Source organism: Giraffa tippelskirchi, chromosome X (assembly GCF_054371585.1).
Source record: "Giraffa tippelskirchi isolate mGirTip1 chromosome X, T2T-mGirTip1v1.2.pri, whole genome shotgun sequence".
NCBI classification, from domain to species: domain Eukaryota; kingdom Metazoa; phylum Chordata; class Mammalia; order Artiodactyla; family Giraffidae; genus Giraffa; species Giraffa tippelskirchi.
This window is the reverse complement of record NC_137289.1, coordinates 52,239,499-52,258,111: the sequence shown is the minus strand read 5'-3', so window position 1 is coordinate 52,258,111 and position 18,613 is coordinate 52,239,499. Positions and strand designations below refer to the sequence as shown.

The 18,613-nt window shown below is 40.9% G+C and overlaps 2 pseudogenes across 2 annotated transcripts; both read right to left on the bottom strand.

Annotated features, from left to right (window-relative positions):
- Positions 1–2,407: 2,407 nt before the first annotated feature.
- Positions 2,408–7,925, bottom strand: LOC145535865 (E3 ubiquitin-protein ligase RNF168 pseudogene; annotated as a pseudogene). Its single transcript, XR_014075519.1, has 2 exons — positions 4,715–7,925; positions 2,408–2,860 (listed from the first exon to the last, which is right to left on the bottom strand). The product of XR_014075519.1 is annotated as an E3 ubiquitin-protein ligase RNF168 pseudogene (transcript).
- A 4,999-nt stretch (positions 7,926–12,924) lies between these two features.
- Positions 12,925–18,066, bottom strand: LOC145535839 (E3 ubiquitin-protein ligase RNF168 pseudogene; annotated as a pseudogene). Its single transcript, XR_014075513.1, has one exon. The product of XR_014075513.1 is annotated as an E3 ubiquitin-protein ligase RNF168 pseudogene (transcript).
- Positions 18,067–18,613: the final 547 nt, after the last annotated feature.

Genomic DNA, 18,613 nt, shown 5'->3' with positions numbered 1-18,613 from the left:
AGACTCAGTGGTTTTGGAGTGAAGAAGACTTACTCTCGCATATTCTCTCATGCTCCCACAAAAGTCCATCAACAAATGTTCTCAAGTTCCTCTGGCCTTGCCATGGGGACTCAGGAGTTGACCAAGAAAACTACTTGGCCCCATGAAGAATGGCGCTGTCAGTGTCTGTCTTGAAAGGAGCCTAGTCAGGAAGCAGTCTCAAAGTATACGGTCTCGATCATCTCATGAAGATGTGTGGCAAGGGGCTCTCAGGAAAAATATTAAGTCTGGATCATCCACATGGCACCTTTGCATGGGAACATGGTGGCTCTGAACTGGAACTGAACTGCCTTCCACTCACTTGACCAGAGCAATGAGACTGACCAGTATGGGCGAAGTGAGTGTGTGTGTCTGTGTGCACGACCACGTGCATGCTCAGTTGTGTCCCATTTTTGCGACCCCATAGACAGTAGCCTGCCAGATTCCCCTGTCCCTGGAATTTTCCAGGCAAGAGTACTGGAGTGGGTTGCCATTTCCTACTCCAGGAGATCTTCCCAACCCAGGAATCGAACCTGTGTCTCTTGTGTATCCTGCATTTGAAGGTAGATTATTTACCACTGTGCCACCTGGGAAGCCCAAGGTAGGTTTAAAGAGAAGGAAATGTTTTCTGATTTCCTTTGTCCTCGAGGGCTCAAGCTGAAGAATATGTAATCACTGCTTTAAAGGAACCAGCTCCACTTGGCTGGATGTGATCAGAGCTCATTTCATCCCAAGTCTTGAGTGCCTTTGGTCTGGAAAAGTGGCTTGTCTTCTACTATACACAACTGGGACATTCCCTTTGTAATTATGAATTGTTTTACATAAACTAAAAGAGAATGTCTTTGATCACTAGAGTTTTTCAGTGTTGGATTGCTTCCATTGTGATGTTCTGAAACTTTTTCGCCTCAAAATATTAAAGCAGCTCATGTTAGACACTTTAACACGAACATTTTATGGTTGAGACGTTACATATATTTTACTGTTTATAAGAAATGCCGACTATACAAAAGCCTGGGTGTTAATTTTAATATTGGCACAAGATCTGTTTTGCATGATATGTTAACACCTACAGTTTCACTAACTGTTGAGGCTATTTTCTATTGAGATTCTGAAGCCAAAGAAGCCTTGTGTTGTTTTTGTTCATTTTTCTTATTTCCTTGAAATAAGAGATTTTGTAGGGTCTTCACTGTGAAGACTTCAGACCAATCTTTGTATTACACTTGGTTGTATCTTAGCTATATAACTTCTGAGTGTAAATCATTGAACTCTTCAAAGAAACATTATAAGGAATAAATCATAATAGGTGTGAAGGAAAGAACAATGTTGTGATACACCTCACTGAGCTGATGAAAGGGGTTGAGGCAACGAAGGAGGAGAAAAGCCCGAGTGATCTCAGGGATGATGTAGAGATGGAACAAACCAGAGTATGGGGGAGAGCTAACGGGTGGACATAGTGTTCTGGTTAGTAATGTGACCCCAGGAGGCAGACAGGACCTCACTGGCAGATGGAATCCATGGGACCTGGGGTCAGAGAGAAACTAAAGGGGGTGTATGGTCTCCAGAAGGTGTGGGGGACCCCTTAGTCATAAATCCTTTCGCTTTATGCCTGCTTCCTGCTTTAAAGGAGGCTCTGGGAACTTAGCATCAGCTCAACTCCCCTACTGTCAGTGGACCTGGTCCTTCTCTGCCCTGTAGACCAGTGACAGAAGCACGGAGCACTTTACTTCTTACCAACGTTGTACACCATATCAGTGTGTAAAGGGGCTGTGTAGTGTCCCATGGAAGCAACTATGGTCCTTCCCCAATCAGTCCTACACCCGGATGGCCTCAGATCCCTGGAGTGTCCCATCAGTTACCTCTCAGCCCTGTCTGCTCACCTGGCAGCCCCACTCTTCACTCCAGTCAGGATGGCCTCCCCATCCCCTCCTTTCCATCTAGCCCCCTTAGGTCCTGCCCAGTATCCCAGGCCCAGCTCCTCTTTCAGGAGTTTCTGATGACTCCAGTGAGCCCTTCCTCCTCTTTTTAAATTAAGAGGGTTCTATAGAGGTAACACTAGAGAAGAAAATGGCAACCCATTTCAGCATTCTTGGCTGGGAAATCCCATGGACAGAGGAGCCTGACAGGCTACATTCCACAAGGTCACAAAGACACGACTGAGCGACTAAACAACACACACTTCTGCCTCTCTTTCGTACTTTTTGTATATTTCTCGGGTAACCTCTTCCCTCTCCCCCAAGTTATTCTTCTCCCTGTCCCTCAGTTATCCTTTTTTTAAGTTTTCCTATTATAAAATGGGAATTAGTAACAATGACTGCCTCACAGGGATGCTGTGAGCACTGAAAGTGACAATACATTTTAAAAACCTTGGTAATAAAAAATGTTATCTATATTGATTTCATCTTATAAATCTTTATTGCAACTTCTCTCACAGTAGGCATGAAAAATATAGAATGCAGTGTGTTGATTATTTACAAGAACATTTGGAGATGCTGTTAGTGAGCATATTAGCTACTGAAGACTGCTTAACAAAACTCCACAAACTATGTTGTCTGAAATGTCAAAAATGTATTCTCTCGTAACTCTAGAGACGTAAAGCCAAAAATAAAGGTGTTGGGCAGGACCATGCTTCTTCCAAATGCTCTGGGGTAGTATCCATTCTTGCCTCTCCTTGGGTCTGAATGCTTCTGGAGCTCCTTGGTTTGTGGCAGCAGGGCCTCAATGTCCTCCTCCATTTCACATGGCCTTCTTGCCTGTGTGACATCTCTCTCTCCTTCTCTTCTTTTTCTTTTTAACAATTATTTTCATTTCCAGATTCTCAAGCTCTGTGCAGTTTTAGTACTCCCTGAGAAATTAAACACTGTCATAAAACTTCCATGAAAATGGGAGGAAAAGCATCAGTATATACTAATGACTGACACAAAACATTTACTAGTTTATCAGAAAAATGCATTTATGGTAGGAGTATCAGAAAGAGTAGCTGAAAAATTAAAATTTACCTTAAAAAAGACATTAGTCAGGAAAACTATACACAGAAAAATAAGTGGCTACATATGTAAATCTTAAAAACATTACACTGTCTTATAACTTTTTTGGTCATCGACTACTCCAGGAAGATGTAATTACAAAACTTTAAATTCAAGGAGTCCTCTAAATGTTAAAAAAAAAAAAAAGGACTCAAAAAATGAATAAATGATAAAATACATAAATACATTCAAGGAGTCCTTAAAATGTAAAGCAAAACAGGTTTAAAAAGTATTGGTCTGAATAAAAGAGATTTTAGTCTATTTTAGACAAATTTGGTTAGTTTCTAACTACACTTCATTTCAGCACAATCATCACTCAGGGGACAATCCTTTATGAGAAAGGGGAAATTAAAGTTTAAATTAGCTTCAGAATTCTACCCATTATCACCCAATCCATACTGAAGTATATGTCATCAAATATGCAAGGATTACAGAATTTCAGTTATGTAATTTTGAGGCAAAAAGCGTAATAATGTATAAAATCATTGACAAACTTAAGCTAGAATTATTAGCTCTAGGACATTTTATTGTATTATTACCTTAAAAGGATGGCAAAGTAGACATGAGCAGAAATGCTGTTAAAACTGTTGCTTTTCGCTCCCAGTTTTTCATATTAATGAAATAAAAGTTTAACAGTCTCTAAGTTAAATTTCACAAGTGAAATTGCTGCTCTTTGATTTAACTTTCAGGGCTAAGGTAGGGCAAAATCCAAGTATCATCCTTTCCATTTTTGTGCATATACACAAATAAGAGTCAGTATCAATACAAATGACAACATAAGGAAACAAAATGTTTAGTCAGGTTCTACCACACAGGATACTACGACATAACTCTGCTACAGTAAATTCCCATTTTGTGTTTTGGAATAGCAGATTACATAGTATGGTGTGAAAAGCAGTAAAACGCACGTGCTTTCTGTGTCATTTAGCAAAGAAAAGACAAGAAAGAATACATTGCCAAACTCCACCTGCTACTCCATCCTAGACCCAGTTGTCTATCATCCACTCGGTTCCAGTACTTCCAAATTCTCAATCTAACCCACCCAGTCTCAAGCCAAGATTAACTCCTTTTGCATCAACTCTCCTTTCTCTCAGCTAGGTCATCATTTTCCAGAAAAGTCTGATTTTTCTGACTTCACGATTTAACCCATTTGAAGTCAAAGAAAATGCTGTAATACTGAAAGCAATTAAACTAGAGATGGAAATTAGTGTTGGGGAAGATACATTTCAAGTGCTCTGGAAATATAATGAGAAAGTTGCAAGAAAACAGACTTTAAACTCTGCCTGGCTTCCTTAGTTACTTGGTATATTATAATGTTGCTCTGATTACTAGTCAGGACAAAAAAGTGCTCAAAGGCACTAAAATATGCATTTTGGGGGGAAACGCATGGACATTAAGATTTCTTGGGAGCTGGCCAAGGCATTTTTATATCCATAAGGACCGTCAACTTAAACTTAGCCCATCACAGTTATTAAAAAATGAAGGGAGTGGAACTCTTGCTTACAACTGGGTTTGGCAGAAACACATCTGTATACTCTGCCCCTGTAATCACACAGGCCTTTAATTAGGGACAATTGAGTGTGCCCACAGAGCAGCACTAACGAAAAATTTATAAAGGATCTATGATAGAGCTTCACAATCCAGCTTTACCAGGTTGTAAACACTCTTCTTACCCAAGCATTACGTTGTATATCTGTGAAACATCTGAAAGATACTTTTCCTTGACCTCCCAGGCTGTAGGCCATGAGTCGTTTTATGTACAAGTATCTATAATAGAACTTGAACTTTCTTGCATTAACTGAACAATGTTACAACTGGAACTTAAAAGAAGGTTGCTAATTTTCACTTTTTGAGGCTCTGTGAGGTACTGGATGCTCTAGATCAGTTTGTCTTTTGAAGCTTCTCTCTTTGGCATTCTTCCTGTGTCCATTTAGTAATTTGCCTAGAGGTGATGAGGTAGCCCGTAACTGATATTCATCTGGGGATCCATTTAGCCAGGCTGGCCTCATTTGTTCTTGGTTCACCTCTTGCTGAAGTTGCAATGCTAATAACCTATCCTGTTCTTCTTGTTTATGTCTGTCAAAAAATAGACGTTCCAAATCTATCAGTGTTGGGATGAAGTGGACTTGTTTACTCTTGGTCTGAGGATGCGCCGAGGAACATTTTTTCTTCTTTTTCTAGAACGGCATGGATCGCTGACTGCTTCAGACAAAGACTTCTGGTTTTTTGCTCTGGAGATATCTTTATTGGTCAGTAGATGAGACTCCTCATTTTCTGTCACAACTGTGTTATTTTTCAGTGTCTTCATCGTATCTGACACTGTACATCCACTCTCTGTTTTGCCATAAGGCTTAATTGCAGCTTCTCCAGAAGAGGAAATTCCAGCTTTAGGTTCTTCATGACTGATGACACATACCTCTCTTTCATGACTGCTTTGTTTTGTTTTGACTTTTCCTTCAAGGTACCGTTCTCCACCACTGGCACATAACTGAGGTCTAGGTGACACCACTGAAGCTTCTGCATCTTGCTTTTGAACTTCAAGGCATATTTGAGGAGAAAGTGCTGGCATATCTTCCTCAATTTCTGTGTCTTGCCACATAGGGTTCTTCCTATCACTGCTGTCAGTTGCCTTGCATCTGGAGGTTTTCCTGTCTTCTACAACTTCAGACTGTGACGCTGACTCAAGTTGAGAATTCGGTGACAAACACTTCTGAATATCACCAGTGTGTTTTTGTTTGCGCTTCCTTTTCCTTGGTGACTCGGTTGTGACGGGAGTAGATTCTTTGGAATCCGAGCGGAAAGCCGAGACACTTTCCTCACAGACATTGCTAATATTAAGGCTTAGCCTTCTTGCCAGCGCTTCATCACTTTTCAGTTGTTCTTCCATCTCTCTGTGCCTTTTTTCTGCCTGTCCCTCTTCCTCTTCCTCCTCCTCTGCCAGTAATCTCCGTATGTATTCTTCACTGGCTTTGTTTTCTTCCTCCTGAATGGCTCGTTGCTCTGCCTCCATCTTGCTTCTCTCCTCTTCATATTCTCTGCTTAATTCCGCAGGCTGACTTGATAGACAAACTGGCTGATAGTCATCAACGATTTCCTCTGATTGTTGCCCAGAGAGTCTAAGCCGGCATTCCTCTGGATAGTGTTTTTGAATTATCTCCCACAGTTCCATATTGACAAGAGAATTTTTTCGGTTGTGGTACCGAGTCCACGAAGAGACCCAGCGGCGACAGAAAGGACAGCGCAAACTTGTCTTCTCCATAGTCAATTCGAAGCATGTTTTACAGAGCGTGTGGTTGCAAGGCAGTGTCACAGGCTCAGTGAGGATTTCCATACAGATGTGGCACTGGCATTCCAACAAGGAAGGGATGGTGTCTTTGGGTACAGCCATTTTAATATGCTAATAAAGGTGTATTCAACATCAATGCCAGAATTCCAGGATTGGGAACCTCAAATGTCTTTAAGTAAAAAGGCTCTGTGGGCCAGGTAAACAGTTCGACCCCAGAAGCCGGTGTATTTGTCCGTGTTAAAGACAAGTACCCTGAAAGGAAGCAAACGAACCTTGACTGCTCCCAGGCACTGACAGCCGTTGCCGTACAGCAGATGGTGGGCGCAGGGCTCTCTAGTGAGGCAGACGGCAGGCGCCAAGTTCCATTCCTCCCTGTTCCCAGGTGAGGAGAATCCCTTAGTTCTGAGCAGCTAAGCCTGAGACGGCTGAGGTGCCCAGGCAACCACTCCACGAAGACCGACGCTTCTTCCGGGATGACGCCTCAGCAAAGGGACTTCCATTTGACCTTTGCTGTGGGGTCGCGCCTGCGCACTTCTCGGGGCTCCGAGCAGACCCTCCTCTCTCCTGCACAGTGCGAGTCGTTTACGCGTGTCTGACTCTTTGCGACCCCGTGGACTATACAGTCCATGGAATTCTCCAGGCCAGAATACTGGAGTGGGTAGCTTTTCCCTTCTCCAGGGGATCTTCCCAACCCAGGGATCGAACCCAGGTCTCCCGCACTTCAGACAGATTCTTTACAAACGGAGCTATCAGGGAAGCCTAATCTTGGGGGCGGTGCTGTAGCAATCTCAAAAGGGCTAGTGAGGTCACAATGCTCTCCCTCTCTCCTTTTTCTTGTAGGACACGAATCATTAGATGTAGAGTCTACCCTAAATACAGGATGATTTCATGTCAAGATCCGTAGTTTCATGCCACAGACCTTATTCCCCAAAATGGTCTCATCGCAGGTTCAGGAATTGTGGTTTGGACATGTCTTTTTCAGGACATATGTCAACCCATTATAGTGATAGGAGGGATGAAAAACTAAAATGAGATCTTACCTTTTGTAGATCAGTATACAAACACATGCCTACATGCATAAATATATAAATGCCTGCATAAGAAAGAATATAATGCATTCTTGAACAATGAAATGCAGATAAAAACATTCAACAGGTGTTTTTTGGGTTTTATGTTTTGGGGAAATGTTGCTTTTCTGCTCTTTATGATATTATTTATTTTTCAGATGTCTATCGTTCTTGCAAATGTTAAAATGGCAGGGAAGCAAGTACATTCTTACTGCTGCTGCTGCTAAGTCGCATCAGTCGTGTCCGACTCTGTGCGACCCCATAGACGGCAGCTCACCAGGCTCCTCCGTCCCGGGGATTCTCCAGTCAAGAACACCGGAGTGGGTTGCCATTTCCTTCTCCAACATTCTTACTACATCCCCAGAAAAGTCTTTAGAACGGTAATATTTTTCAGGGACAGGAAGAGAGATGAGAGGTTGAGGAAGCCCCTTCCTCCATATAACAAGAAGATTCCCCTCCAATAACAACCAAAATGATTAATATCAATGCTTCAAATTTCTTGCTGTTAAATTGGAGGAAAATATCGGACCTCAGTTTGACATTTAAAATTTTTAAATGGAGGATAATTGCATTACAATGTAGTGCTGGCTTCTGCCATACAACGTTACAAATCAGTTGTAACTATGTATATATATCCTCTCCCTCTCCAATCCCCTCCCCCCATCCTGCCCTTTTAGTTCATACAAAGCTCCAGTCTGGGTTCCCTGTGTTATATAGCAACTTCTCACTAGCTATTTCTTCTACACATGGTAGTGTGTGTATACACACACACACACACACACACACACACACACACACACACACATACATATATACACACACATATGTATATATAAGTGCTACATTTTCAATTCATCTCACCCTCTCATTCCCCTGCTATGTCCTCAAGTCCATTCTCTATTCTGTTTCTCCATTCCTTCCCTGCAAATAGGTTCATCAGTGCCATTTGTCTAGATTTCATATATATGCTTTAATATACTATATTTGGTTTTCTGTGACTTATGTCATTCTGTATAATAGTCTCTAGGTTCATCTACCTCATTATGACTGACTCAAATTTGTTCCCTTTTATGGCTGAGTAATATTCCATTGTATATATGTACCACTACTTCTTTGTCTATTGATCCATTGACAGATATCTAGGTTGCTTCTGTGTCCTGGCTATCGTAAATAGTGCTGCAGTAAACATTAGGCTACATGTTTCTGTTTGAGTTGTGAGTTTCTCAGGCAGGGTATACGCCCAGTAGTGGAACTGCTGGATCATATGATAGTTTTATTCTTAGTTTTTTTCAGGAATCTCCATACTGCTCCCCATAGTGGCTGTATCAATTTACATTCCCACCAACAGTGCAAGAGGGTTCCCTTTTCTCCACATCTTCTCCAGCATTTATTGTTTATAGATTTTTTCATGATAGCCATTCTGACTGGCATGAGGTAGTAGTTCACTGTAGTTTTGATTTGCATTTCTCTAATAATGAGCAATGTAGAGCATCTTTTCGTGTGTTTATTGGCCATCTGCATGTCTTTTTTGGAGAAGTGGCTGTTTCAGTCTTCTGCCTATTTTTGTGATTGGCTTGTTTGTATTTCTGATATTGAACTGACTGAGAGGCTTATATATTTTGGAGATTTGTCCTCTGTCGGTTTTTTTGTTTGGAATACTTTTTGCTCCCATTCTGAGGGCTAACTTTTCATTTTGTTTATAGTTTCCCTTGCTGTGCAAAATCTTTTAAGTTTTATTAGGTTGCATTTGTTAAGTTCTGCTTTTATTTCCGTTAGTTTAAGAGGCAGGTCCAAGAGGATCTTGCTACGATTTATGGCATAGAGTGTTCTGCCTATGTTTTCATCAAACAGTTTTATAATTTCTGGCCTTACACTTAAGTCTTTAGTTCATTTTTAATTCGTTTTTGTGTATGGTTTTCCAAAGAGTTGTGTGCCCTGATGACAATGAGTCTTACCAGATGAGAAGAAGTTAGATGTGGGGCACAGCAGGCCCTAGAATCTGTTCACATCTTAGTCTTGTGACTGCTTAGCCCTGCCCTCAATGTGCCTCATTTCCTTGATGTTTCAAGTTGGGCAACAGTAGCTCCTCCTCATAGATTGTAGTGAGAGTTTAATGAGCAACTACAGGTTTAGCACTTACAAAAGAGTGGGGAACTGAGGGAGTCAGCAAAAATAATTAACAATTCTTAGAATTATCATACCTAAATTGGCCATTGGTGTTTCTATTCCTATTTTTATGATTACGTGGGCCTATATTATTTGTGACTCTTTGTGAACCCATGGACTCTAGCCCACCAGGCTCCTCTGTCCATGGGATTCTCCAGGCAAGAATAGTGATATGGCTTGCCATGACCTCCTCGAAGGCATCTTCCCGACCCAGGGATCGAACCTCTGTCTCTCAGCTCTCCTGCACCGGCACATGGGTTCTTCTACCACTAGCACTACCCAGGAAGCCTACACTGGTATTGCTCCAAAGAAAGCAGTTGTATAAAATGATAAGTAGGCCATCACCTGATTACTATGCTGTAAGACGAACACATATTTATATAGAAAAATGTCTCAAAAACAAACATATACTCAAATGTTAAGAATTATTCTCCATAAATTATATGGTTTTAAGATGTTTTAATGATTTTTTTTTCCTAAATGCATTTTTCACTTTTTCCTACAAATAAAGTGTCTTGGATAAGCCTTCTTATGTGAATAATGCCAAAAAAAATAAAAAAGAAGAGGACAATAAGATGGTAAAGACTAGAGATGTCTTCAAGATAACTAAGATATGAAGGGAACATTTTATGCAAGGATGGGCACAATGAAAGACGGAAATAGCAAGGACCTGACAAAAGCAAAAGAGATTAAGAAGTGGCAAAAACACATAAGAACTATACAAAAAAGATAGTAGTGACCCAGAAAGCCACGATGGTGTGGCTACTAACCTACAGCCAGACATCCTGCAGTGTGAATTCAATTGGGCCTTAGGAAACATGATTATGGAAAGTCAGTGGAAGTGATGGAATTCCAGCTGAGCTATTTAAATCCTAAAAGATGGTGCTGTTAAAGTGTTGCACGCAACATATCAGCAAATTTGGAAAACTCAGCAGTGGCCACAGGACTGGAAAAATCAGTTTTCATTCCAATCCCAAAGAAGGGCAAGGCCAAAGAATGTTCAAACTACCATACAATCGAGATCATTTCACATGCTAGCAAGGCCATGCTCAAAATCCATCAAGCTAGGGTTCATTAGTATGTGAACTGAGAACTTCCAGATGCACAAATGGATTTAGAAAAGGTAGAGGAACCAGAGATCAAATTGCCAGCATCCATTGGGTCATAGAAAGAGCAAGGGGATTCCAGAAAAACACCTGTACTAAGTTGCTTCAGCTGTATCTGACTCTTTGCGACACTATGGACCATAGCCTGCCAGGCCACTCTGTCCAAGGGATTCTCCAGGCAAGAACACTGGATTGGATTGCCATGCCCTCCTCCAGGGGATCTTCCTGACCCAGGGATTGAACCTGTTTTGCTGATGTTTCCTGCACTGGCAGGCGGGTTCTTTACCACTACTGCCACCTGGTAGCATATGAAGTGAGCACAGGTGTACCATAGTTTGTACATTCTTTGGCATTGCCCTTCTTTGGGATTGGAATGAAAACTGAACTTTACCTATCCTACAGCCACTGCTGAGTTTTCCAAATTTGCTAGCCTATTAAGTGCAGCACTTTAACAGCATTCATCTTTACCTGGAATTCCATCACATCCACTGGCTGTGTTCTTAGTAATGCTTCCTAAGGCCCACTTGACCTCACATTCCAGGATGTCTGGGTCTAGTGAATGACCACACTATCGTGGTTATTCGGCAATTAAGACCATTTTTGGACAGTTCTTCTCTGTATTCCTAATATCTTCTGTTTCTGTTAGGCTCTTGCTGTTTCTGTCGTTTATTGTGCCCATCTTTGCATGAAATATTCCTTTGGTATCTCCAGTTTTCTTGAAGTGATCTCTAGTCTTTCCCATTCTATTGGTTTCCTCTATTTCTTTGCATTGTCCACTTAAGAAGGCTTTCTCATCTGTCCTTGCTATTCTTTGCAACTCTACATTCAGATGCTATTCTTTGGAACTCTACATTTCCTTTTCTCTTTTGCCTTTCCCTTCTTTTTTTTCCTCAGCTATTTTTAAGGCCTACTCAGACAACCATTTTGCCTTTTTGCATTTCTTTACCTCGGGGATGGTTTTGATCAGTATCTCCTGTAAAATGTTATGAACCCCCATCCATAGTTCTTCAGGCATTCTATCAGATCTAATCCCTTGAATCTATTCATCACTTCCACTGTATACCATAAGGGAATTGATTTAGGTCATACCTGAATGGCATAGTTGTTTTCCCTACTTTCTTCAATTTAATCCTGAATTTTCCATTAAGGAACTCATGATCTGAGCCACAGTCAGCTCCCGGTCTTGTTTTGCTGACTGTATAGAACTTCTCCCCTTTTGGCTGCAAAGAATACAATCAATATGATTTTGGTATTGACCGTCCGGTGATGTCCATGTATAGAGTCATCTCTTGTACTGCTGGAAGAGGTTGTTTTCCATGACCAGTGCATTCTCTTGTCAAAACTCTATTGGGCTTTTCTCAGCTTCATTTTGTACTCCAAGGCCAAACTTTCCTGGTATTCCAGGTATCTCTTGACTTCCTCCTTTTGCATTCCAATCCCCTATGAAGGAATGGACATCTTTTTCATGTGTTAGTTCTAGAACGTCTCTGGGAATGCTTCAATATCATGAGAACTCACTCCATATAATTTGTAAGTACTTACTCCTGCCTTGTCAAGCAAGATTTAATGATTATTTTGTAATACTGTTTTTAACATTTTAAATATTATAATTTGAAAATAATATGGCTCATTACATCTAAAACATTTGCTACCCTGGACAGAGTGAAATGTGAGTACTGAAATAAATTAGGATTCAGACATGTTCTGGAGGCTACAGGACTCAATGGGGAAATCTTTGGTGAAATATAGGTTACACGACTAAGCACATATTAAAAAGCAGTTTTCCCCTTTTATCTAGTTTTATACCTTTTTTGGTCATGGACTACTCCAGGATGATGTAATTACAAAACTTTAAATTCAAGGAGTCCTCTAAATGTTAAAAAAAAAAAAAAGGACTCAAAAAATGAATAAATGATAAAATAAATAAATAAATAAATACATTCAAGGAGTCCTTAAAATGTAAAGCAAAACAGGTTTAAAAAGTATTGGTCTGAATAAAAGAGATTTTAGTCTATTTTAGACAAATTTGGTTAGTTTCTAACTACACTTCATTTCAGCACAATCATCACTCAGGGGACAATCCTTTATGAGAAAGGGGAAATTAAAGTTTAAATTAGCTTCAGAATTCTACCCATTATCACCCAATCCATACTGAAGTATATGTCATCAAATATGCAAGGATTACAGAATTTCAGTTATGTAATTTTGAGGCAAAAAGCGTAATAATGTATAAAATCATTGACAAACTTAAGCTAGAATTATTAGCTCTAGGACATTTTATTGTATTATTACCTTAAAAGGATGGCAAAGTAGACATGAGCAGAAATGCTGTTAAAACTGTTGCTTTTCGCTCCCAGTTTTTCATATTAATGAAATAAAAGTTTAACAGTCTCTAAGTTAAATTTCACAAGTGAAATTGCTGCTCTTTGATTTAACTTTCAGGGCTAAGGTAGGGCAAAATCCAAGTATCATCCTTTCCATTTTTGTGCATATACACAAATAAGAGTCAGTATCAATACAAATGACAACATAAGGAAACAAAATGTTTAGTCAGGTTCTACCACACAGGATACTACGACATAACTCTGCTACAGTAAATTCCCATTTTGTGTTTTGGAATAGCAGATTACATAGTATGGTGTGAAAAGCAGTAAAACGCACGTGCTTTCTGTGTCATTTAGCAAAGAAAAGACAAGAAAGAATACATTGCCAAACTCCACCTGCTACTCCATCCTAGACCCAGTTGTCTATCATCCACTCGGTTCCAGTACTTCCAAATTCTCAATCTAACCCACCCAGTCTCAAGCCAAGATTAACTCCTTTTGCATCAACTCTCCTTTCTCTCAGCTAGGTCATCATTTTCCAGAAAAGTCTGATTTTTCTGACTTCACGATTTAACCCATTTGAAGTCAAAGAAAATGCTGTAATACTGAAAGCAATTAAACTAGAGATGGAAATTAGTGTTGGGGAAGATACATTTCAAGTGCTCTGGAAATATAATGAGAAAGTTGCAAGAAAACAGATTTTAAACTCTGCCTGGCTTCCTTAGTTACTTGGTATATTATAATGTTGCTCTGATTACTAGTCAGGACAAAAAAGTGCTCAAAGGCACTAAAATATGCATTTTTGGGGGAAACGCATGGACATTAAGATTTCTTGGGAGCTGGCCAAGGCATTTTTATATCCATAAGGACCGTCAACTTAAACTTAGCCCATCACAGTTATTAAAAAATGAAGGGAGTGGAACTCTTGCTTACAACTGGGTTTGGCAGAAACACATCTGTATACTCTGCCCCTGTAATCACACAGGCCTTTAATTAGGGACAATTGAGTGTGCCCACAGAGCAGCACTAACGAAAAATTTATAAAGGATCTATGATAGAGCTTCACAATCCAGCTTTACCAGGTTGTAAACACTCTTCTTACCCAAGCATTACGTTGTATATCTGTGAAACATCTGAAAGATACTTTTCCTTGACCTCCCAGGCTGTAGGCCATGAGTCGTTTTATGTACAAGTATCTATAATAGAACTTGAACTTTCTTGCATTAACTGAACAATGTTACAACTGGAACTTAAAAGAAGGTTGCTAATTTTCACTTTTTGAGGCTCTGTGAGGTACTGGATGCTCTAGATCAGTTTGTCTTTTGAAGCTTCTCTCTTTGGCATTCTTCCTGTGTCCATTTAGTAATTTGCCTAGAGGTGATGAGGTAGCCCGTAACTGATATTCATCTGGGGATCCATTTAGCCAGGCTGGCCTCATTTGTTCTTGGTTCACCTCTTGCTGAAGTTGCAATGCTAATAACCTATCCTGTTCTTCTTGTTTATGTCTGTCAAAAAATAGACGTTCCAAATCTATCAGTGTTGGGATGAAGTGGACTTGTTTACTCTTGGTCTGAGGATGCGCCGAGGAACATTTTTTCTTCTTTTTCTAGAACGGCATGGATCGCTGACTGCTTCAGACAAAGACTTCTGGTTTTTTGCTCTGGAGATATCTTTATTGGTCAGTAGATGAGACTCCTCATTTTCTGTCACAACTGTGTTATTTTTCAGTGTCTTCATCGTATCTGACACTGTACATCCACTCTCTGTTTTGCCATAAGGCTTAATTGCAGCTTCTCCAGAAGAGGAAATTCCAGCTTTAGGTTCTTCATGACTGATGACACATACCTCTCTTTCATGACTGCTTTGTTTTGTTTTGACTTTTCCTTCAAGGTACCGTTCTCCACCACTGGCACATAACTGAGGTCTAGGTGACACCACTGAAGCTTCTGCATCTTGCTTTTGAACTTCAAGGCATATTTGAGGAGAAAGTGCTGGCATATCTTCCTCAATTTCTGTGTCTTGCCACATAGGGTTCTTCCTATCACTGCTGTCAGTTGCCTTGCATCTGGAGGTTTTCCTGTCTTCTACAACTTCAGACTGTGACGCTGACTCAAGTTGAGAATTCGGTGACAAACACTTCTGAATATCACCAGTGTGTTTTTGTTTGCGCTTCCTTTTCCTTGGTGACTCGGTTGTGACGGGAGTAGATTCTTTGGAATCCGAGCGGAAAGCCGAGACACTTTCCTCACAGACATTGCTAATATTAAGGCTTAGCCTTCTTGCCAGCGCTTCATCACTTTTCAGTTGTTCTTCCATCTCTCTGTGCCTTTTTTCTGCCTGTCCCTCTTCCTCTTCCTCCTCCTCTGCCAGTAATCTCCGTATGTATTCTTCACTGGCTTTGTTTTCTTCCTCCTGAATGGCTCGTTGCTCTGCCTCCATCTTGCTTCTCTCCTCTTCATATTCTCTGCTTAATTCCGCAGGCTGACTTGATAGACAAACTGGCTGATAGTCATCAACGATTTCCTCTGATTGTTGCCCAGAGAGTCTAAGCCGGCATTCCTCTGGATAGTGTTTTTGAATTATCTCCCACAGTTCCATATTGACAAGAGAATTTTTTCGGTTGTGGTACCGAGTCCACGAAGAGACCCAGCGGCGACAGAAAGGACAGCGCAAACTTGTCTTCTCCATAGTCAATTCGAAGCATGTTTTACAGAGCGTGTGGTTGCAAGGCAGTGTCACAGGCTCAGTGAGGATTTCCATACAGATGTGGCACTGGCATTCCAACAAGGAAGGGATGGTGTCTTTGGGTACAGCCATTTTAATATGCTAATAAAGGTGTATTCAACATCAATGCCAGAATTCCAGGATTGGGAACCTCAAATGTCTTTAAGTAAAAAGGCTCTGTGGGCCAGGTAAACAGTTCGACCCCAGAAGCCGGTGTATTTGTCCGTGTTAAAGACAAGTACCCTGAAAGGAAGCAAACGAACCTTGACTGCTCCCAGGCACTGACAGCCGTTGCCGTACAGCAGATGGTGGGCGCAGGGCTCTCTAGTGAGGCAGACGGCAGGCGCCAAGTTCCATTCCTCCCTGTTCCCAGGTGAGGAGAATCCCTTAGTTCTGAGCAGCTAAGCCTGAGACGGCTGAGGTGCCCAGGCAACCACTCCACGAAGACCGACGCTTCTTCCGGGATGACGCCTCAGCAAAGGGACTTCCATTTGACCTTTGCTGTGGGGTCGCGCCTGCGCACTTCTCGGGGCTCCGAGCAGACCCTCCTCTCTCCTGCACAGTGCGAGTCGTTTACGCGTGTCTGACTCTTTGCGACCCCGTGGACTATACAGTCCATGGAATTCTCCAGGCCAGAATACTGGAGTGGGTAGCTTTTCCCTTCTCCAGGGGATCTTCCCAACCCAGGGATCGAACCCAGGTCTCCCGCACTTCAGACAGATTCTTTACAAACGGAGCTATCAGGGAAGCCTAATCTTGGGGGCGGTGCTGTAGCAATCTCAAAAGGGCTAGTGAGGTCACAATGCTCTCCCTCTCTCCTTTTTCTTGTAGGACACGAATCATTAGATGTAGAGTCTACCCTAAATACAGGATGATTTCATGTCAAGATCCGTAGTTTCATGCCACAGACCTTATTCCCCAAAATGGTCTCATCGCAGGTTCAGGAATTGTGGTTTGGACATGTCTTTTTCAGGACATATGTCAACCCATTATAGTGATAGGAGGGATGAAAAACTAAAATGAGATCTTACCTTTTGTAGATCAGTATACAAACACATGCCTACATGCATAAATATATAAATGCCTGCATAAGAAAGAATATAATGCATTCTTGAACAATGAAATGCAGATAAAAACATTCAACAGGTGTTTTTTGGGTTTTATGTTTTGGGGAAATGTTGCTTTTCTGCTCTTTATGATATTATTTATTTTTCAGATGTCTATCGTTCTTGCAAATGTTAAAATGGCAGGGAAGCAAGTACATTCTTACTGCTGCTGCTGCTAAGTCGCATCAGTCGTGTCCGACTCTGTGCGACCCCATAGACGGCAGCTCACCAGGCTCCTCCGTCCCGGGGATTCTCCAGTCAAGAACACCGGAGTGGGTTGCCATTTCCTTCTCCAACATTCTTACTACATCCCCAGAAAAGTCTTTAGAACGGTAATATTTTTCAGGGACAGGAAGAGAGATGAGAGGTTGAGGAAGCCCCTTCCTCCATATAACAAGAAGATTCCCCTCCAATAACAACCAAAATGATTAATATCAATGCTTCAAATTTCTTGCTGTTAAATTGGAGGAAAATATCGGACCTCAGTTTGACATTTAAAATTTTTAAATGGAGGATAATTGCATTACAATGTAGTGCTGGCTTCTGCCATACAACGTTACAAATCAGTTGTAACTATGTATATATATCCTCTCCCTCTCCAATCCCCTCCCCCCATCCTGCCCTTTTAGTTCATACAAAGCTCCAGTCTGGGTTCCCTGTGTTATATAGCAACTTCTCACTAGCTATTTCTTCTACACATGGTAGTGTGTGTATACACACACACACACACACACACACACATACATATATACACACACATATGTATATATAAGTGCTACATTTTCAATTCATCTCACCCTCTCATTCCCCTGCTATGTCCTCAAGTCCATTCTCTATTCTGTTTCTCCATTCCTTCCCTGCAAATAGGTTCATCAGTGCCATTTGTCTAGATTTCATATATATGCTTTAATATACTATATTTGGTTTTCTGTGACTTATGTCATTCTGTATAATAGTCTCTAGGTTCATCTACCTCATTATGACTGACTCAAATTTGTTCCCTTTTATGGCTGAGTAATATTCCATTGTATATATGTACCACTACTTCTTTGTCTATTGATCCATTGACAGATATCTAGGTTGCTTCTGTGTCCTGGCTATCGTAAATAGTGCTGCAGTAAACATTAGGCTACATGTTTCTGTTTGAGTTGTGAGTTTCTCAGGCAGGGTATACGCCCAGTAGTGGAACTGCTGGATCATATGATAGTTTTATTCTTAGTTTTTTTCAGGAATCTCCATACTGCTCCCCATAGTGGCTGTATCAATTTACATTCCCACCAACAGTGCAAGAGGGTTCCCTTTTCTCCACATCTTCTCCAGCATTTATTGTTTATAGATTTTTTCATGATAGCCATTCTGACTGGCATGAGGTAGTAGTTCACTGTAGTTTTGATTTGCATTTCTCTAATAATGAGCAATGTAGAGCATCTTTTCGTGTGTTTATTGGCCATCTGCATGTCTTTTTTGGAGAAGTGGCTGTTTCAGTCTTCTGCCTATTTTTGTGATTGGCTTGTTTGTATTTCTGATATTGAACTGACTGAGAGGCTTATATATTTTGGAGATTTGTCCTCTGTCGGTTTTTTTGTTTGGAATACTTTTTGCTCCCATTCTGAGGGCTAACTTTTCATTTTGTTTATAGTTTCCCTTGCTGTGCAAAATCTTTTAAGTTTTATTAGGTTGCATTTGTTAAGTTCTGCTTTTATTTCCGTTAGTTTAAGAGGCAGGTCCAAGAGGATCTTGCTACGATTTATGGCATAGAGTGTTCTGCCTATGTTTTCATCAAACAGTTTTAT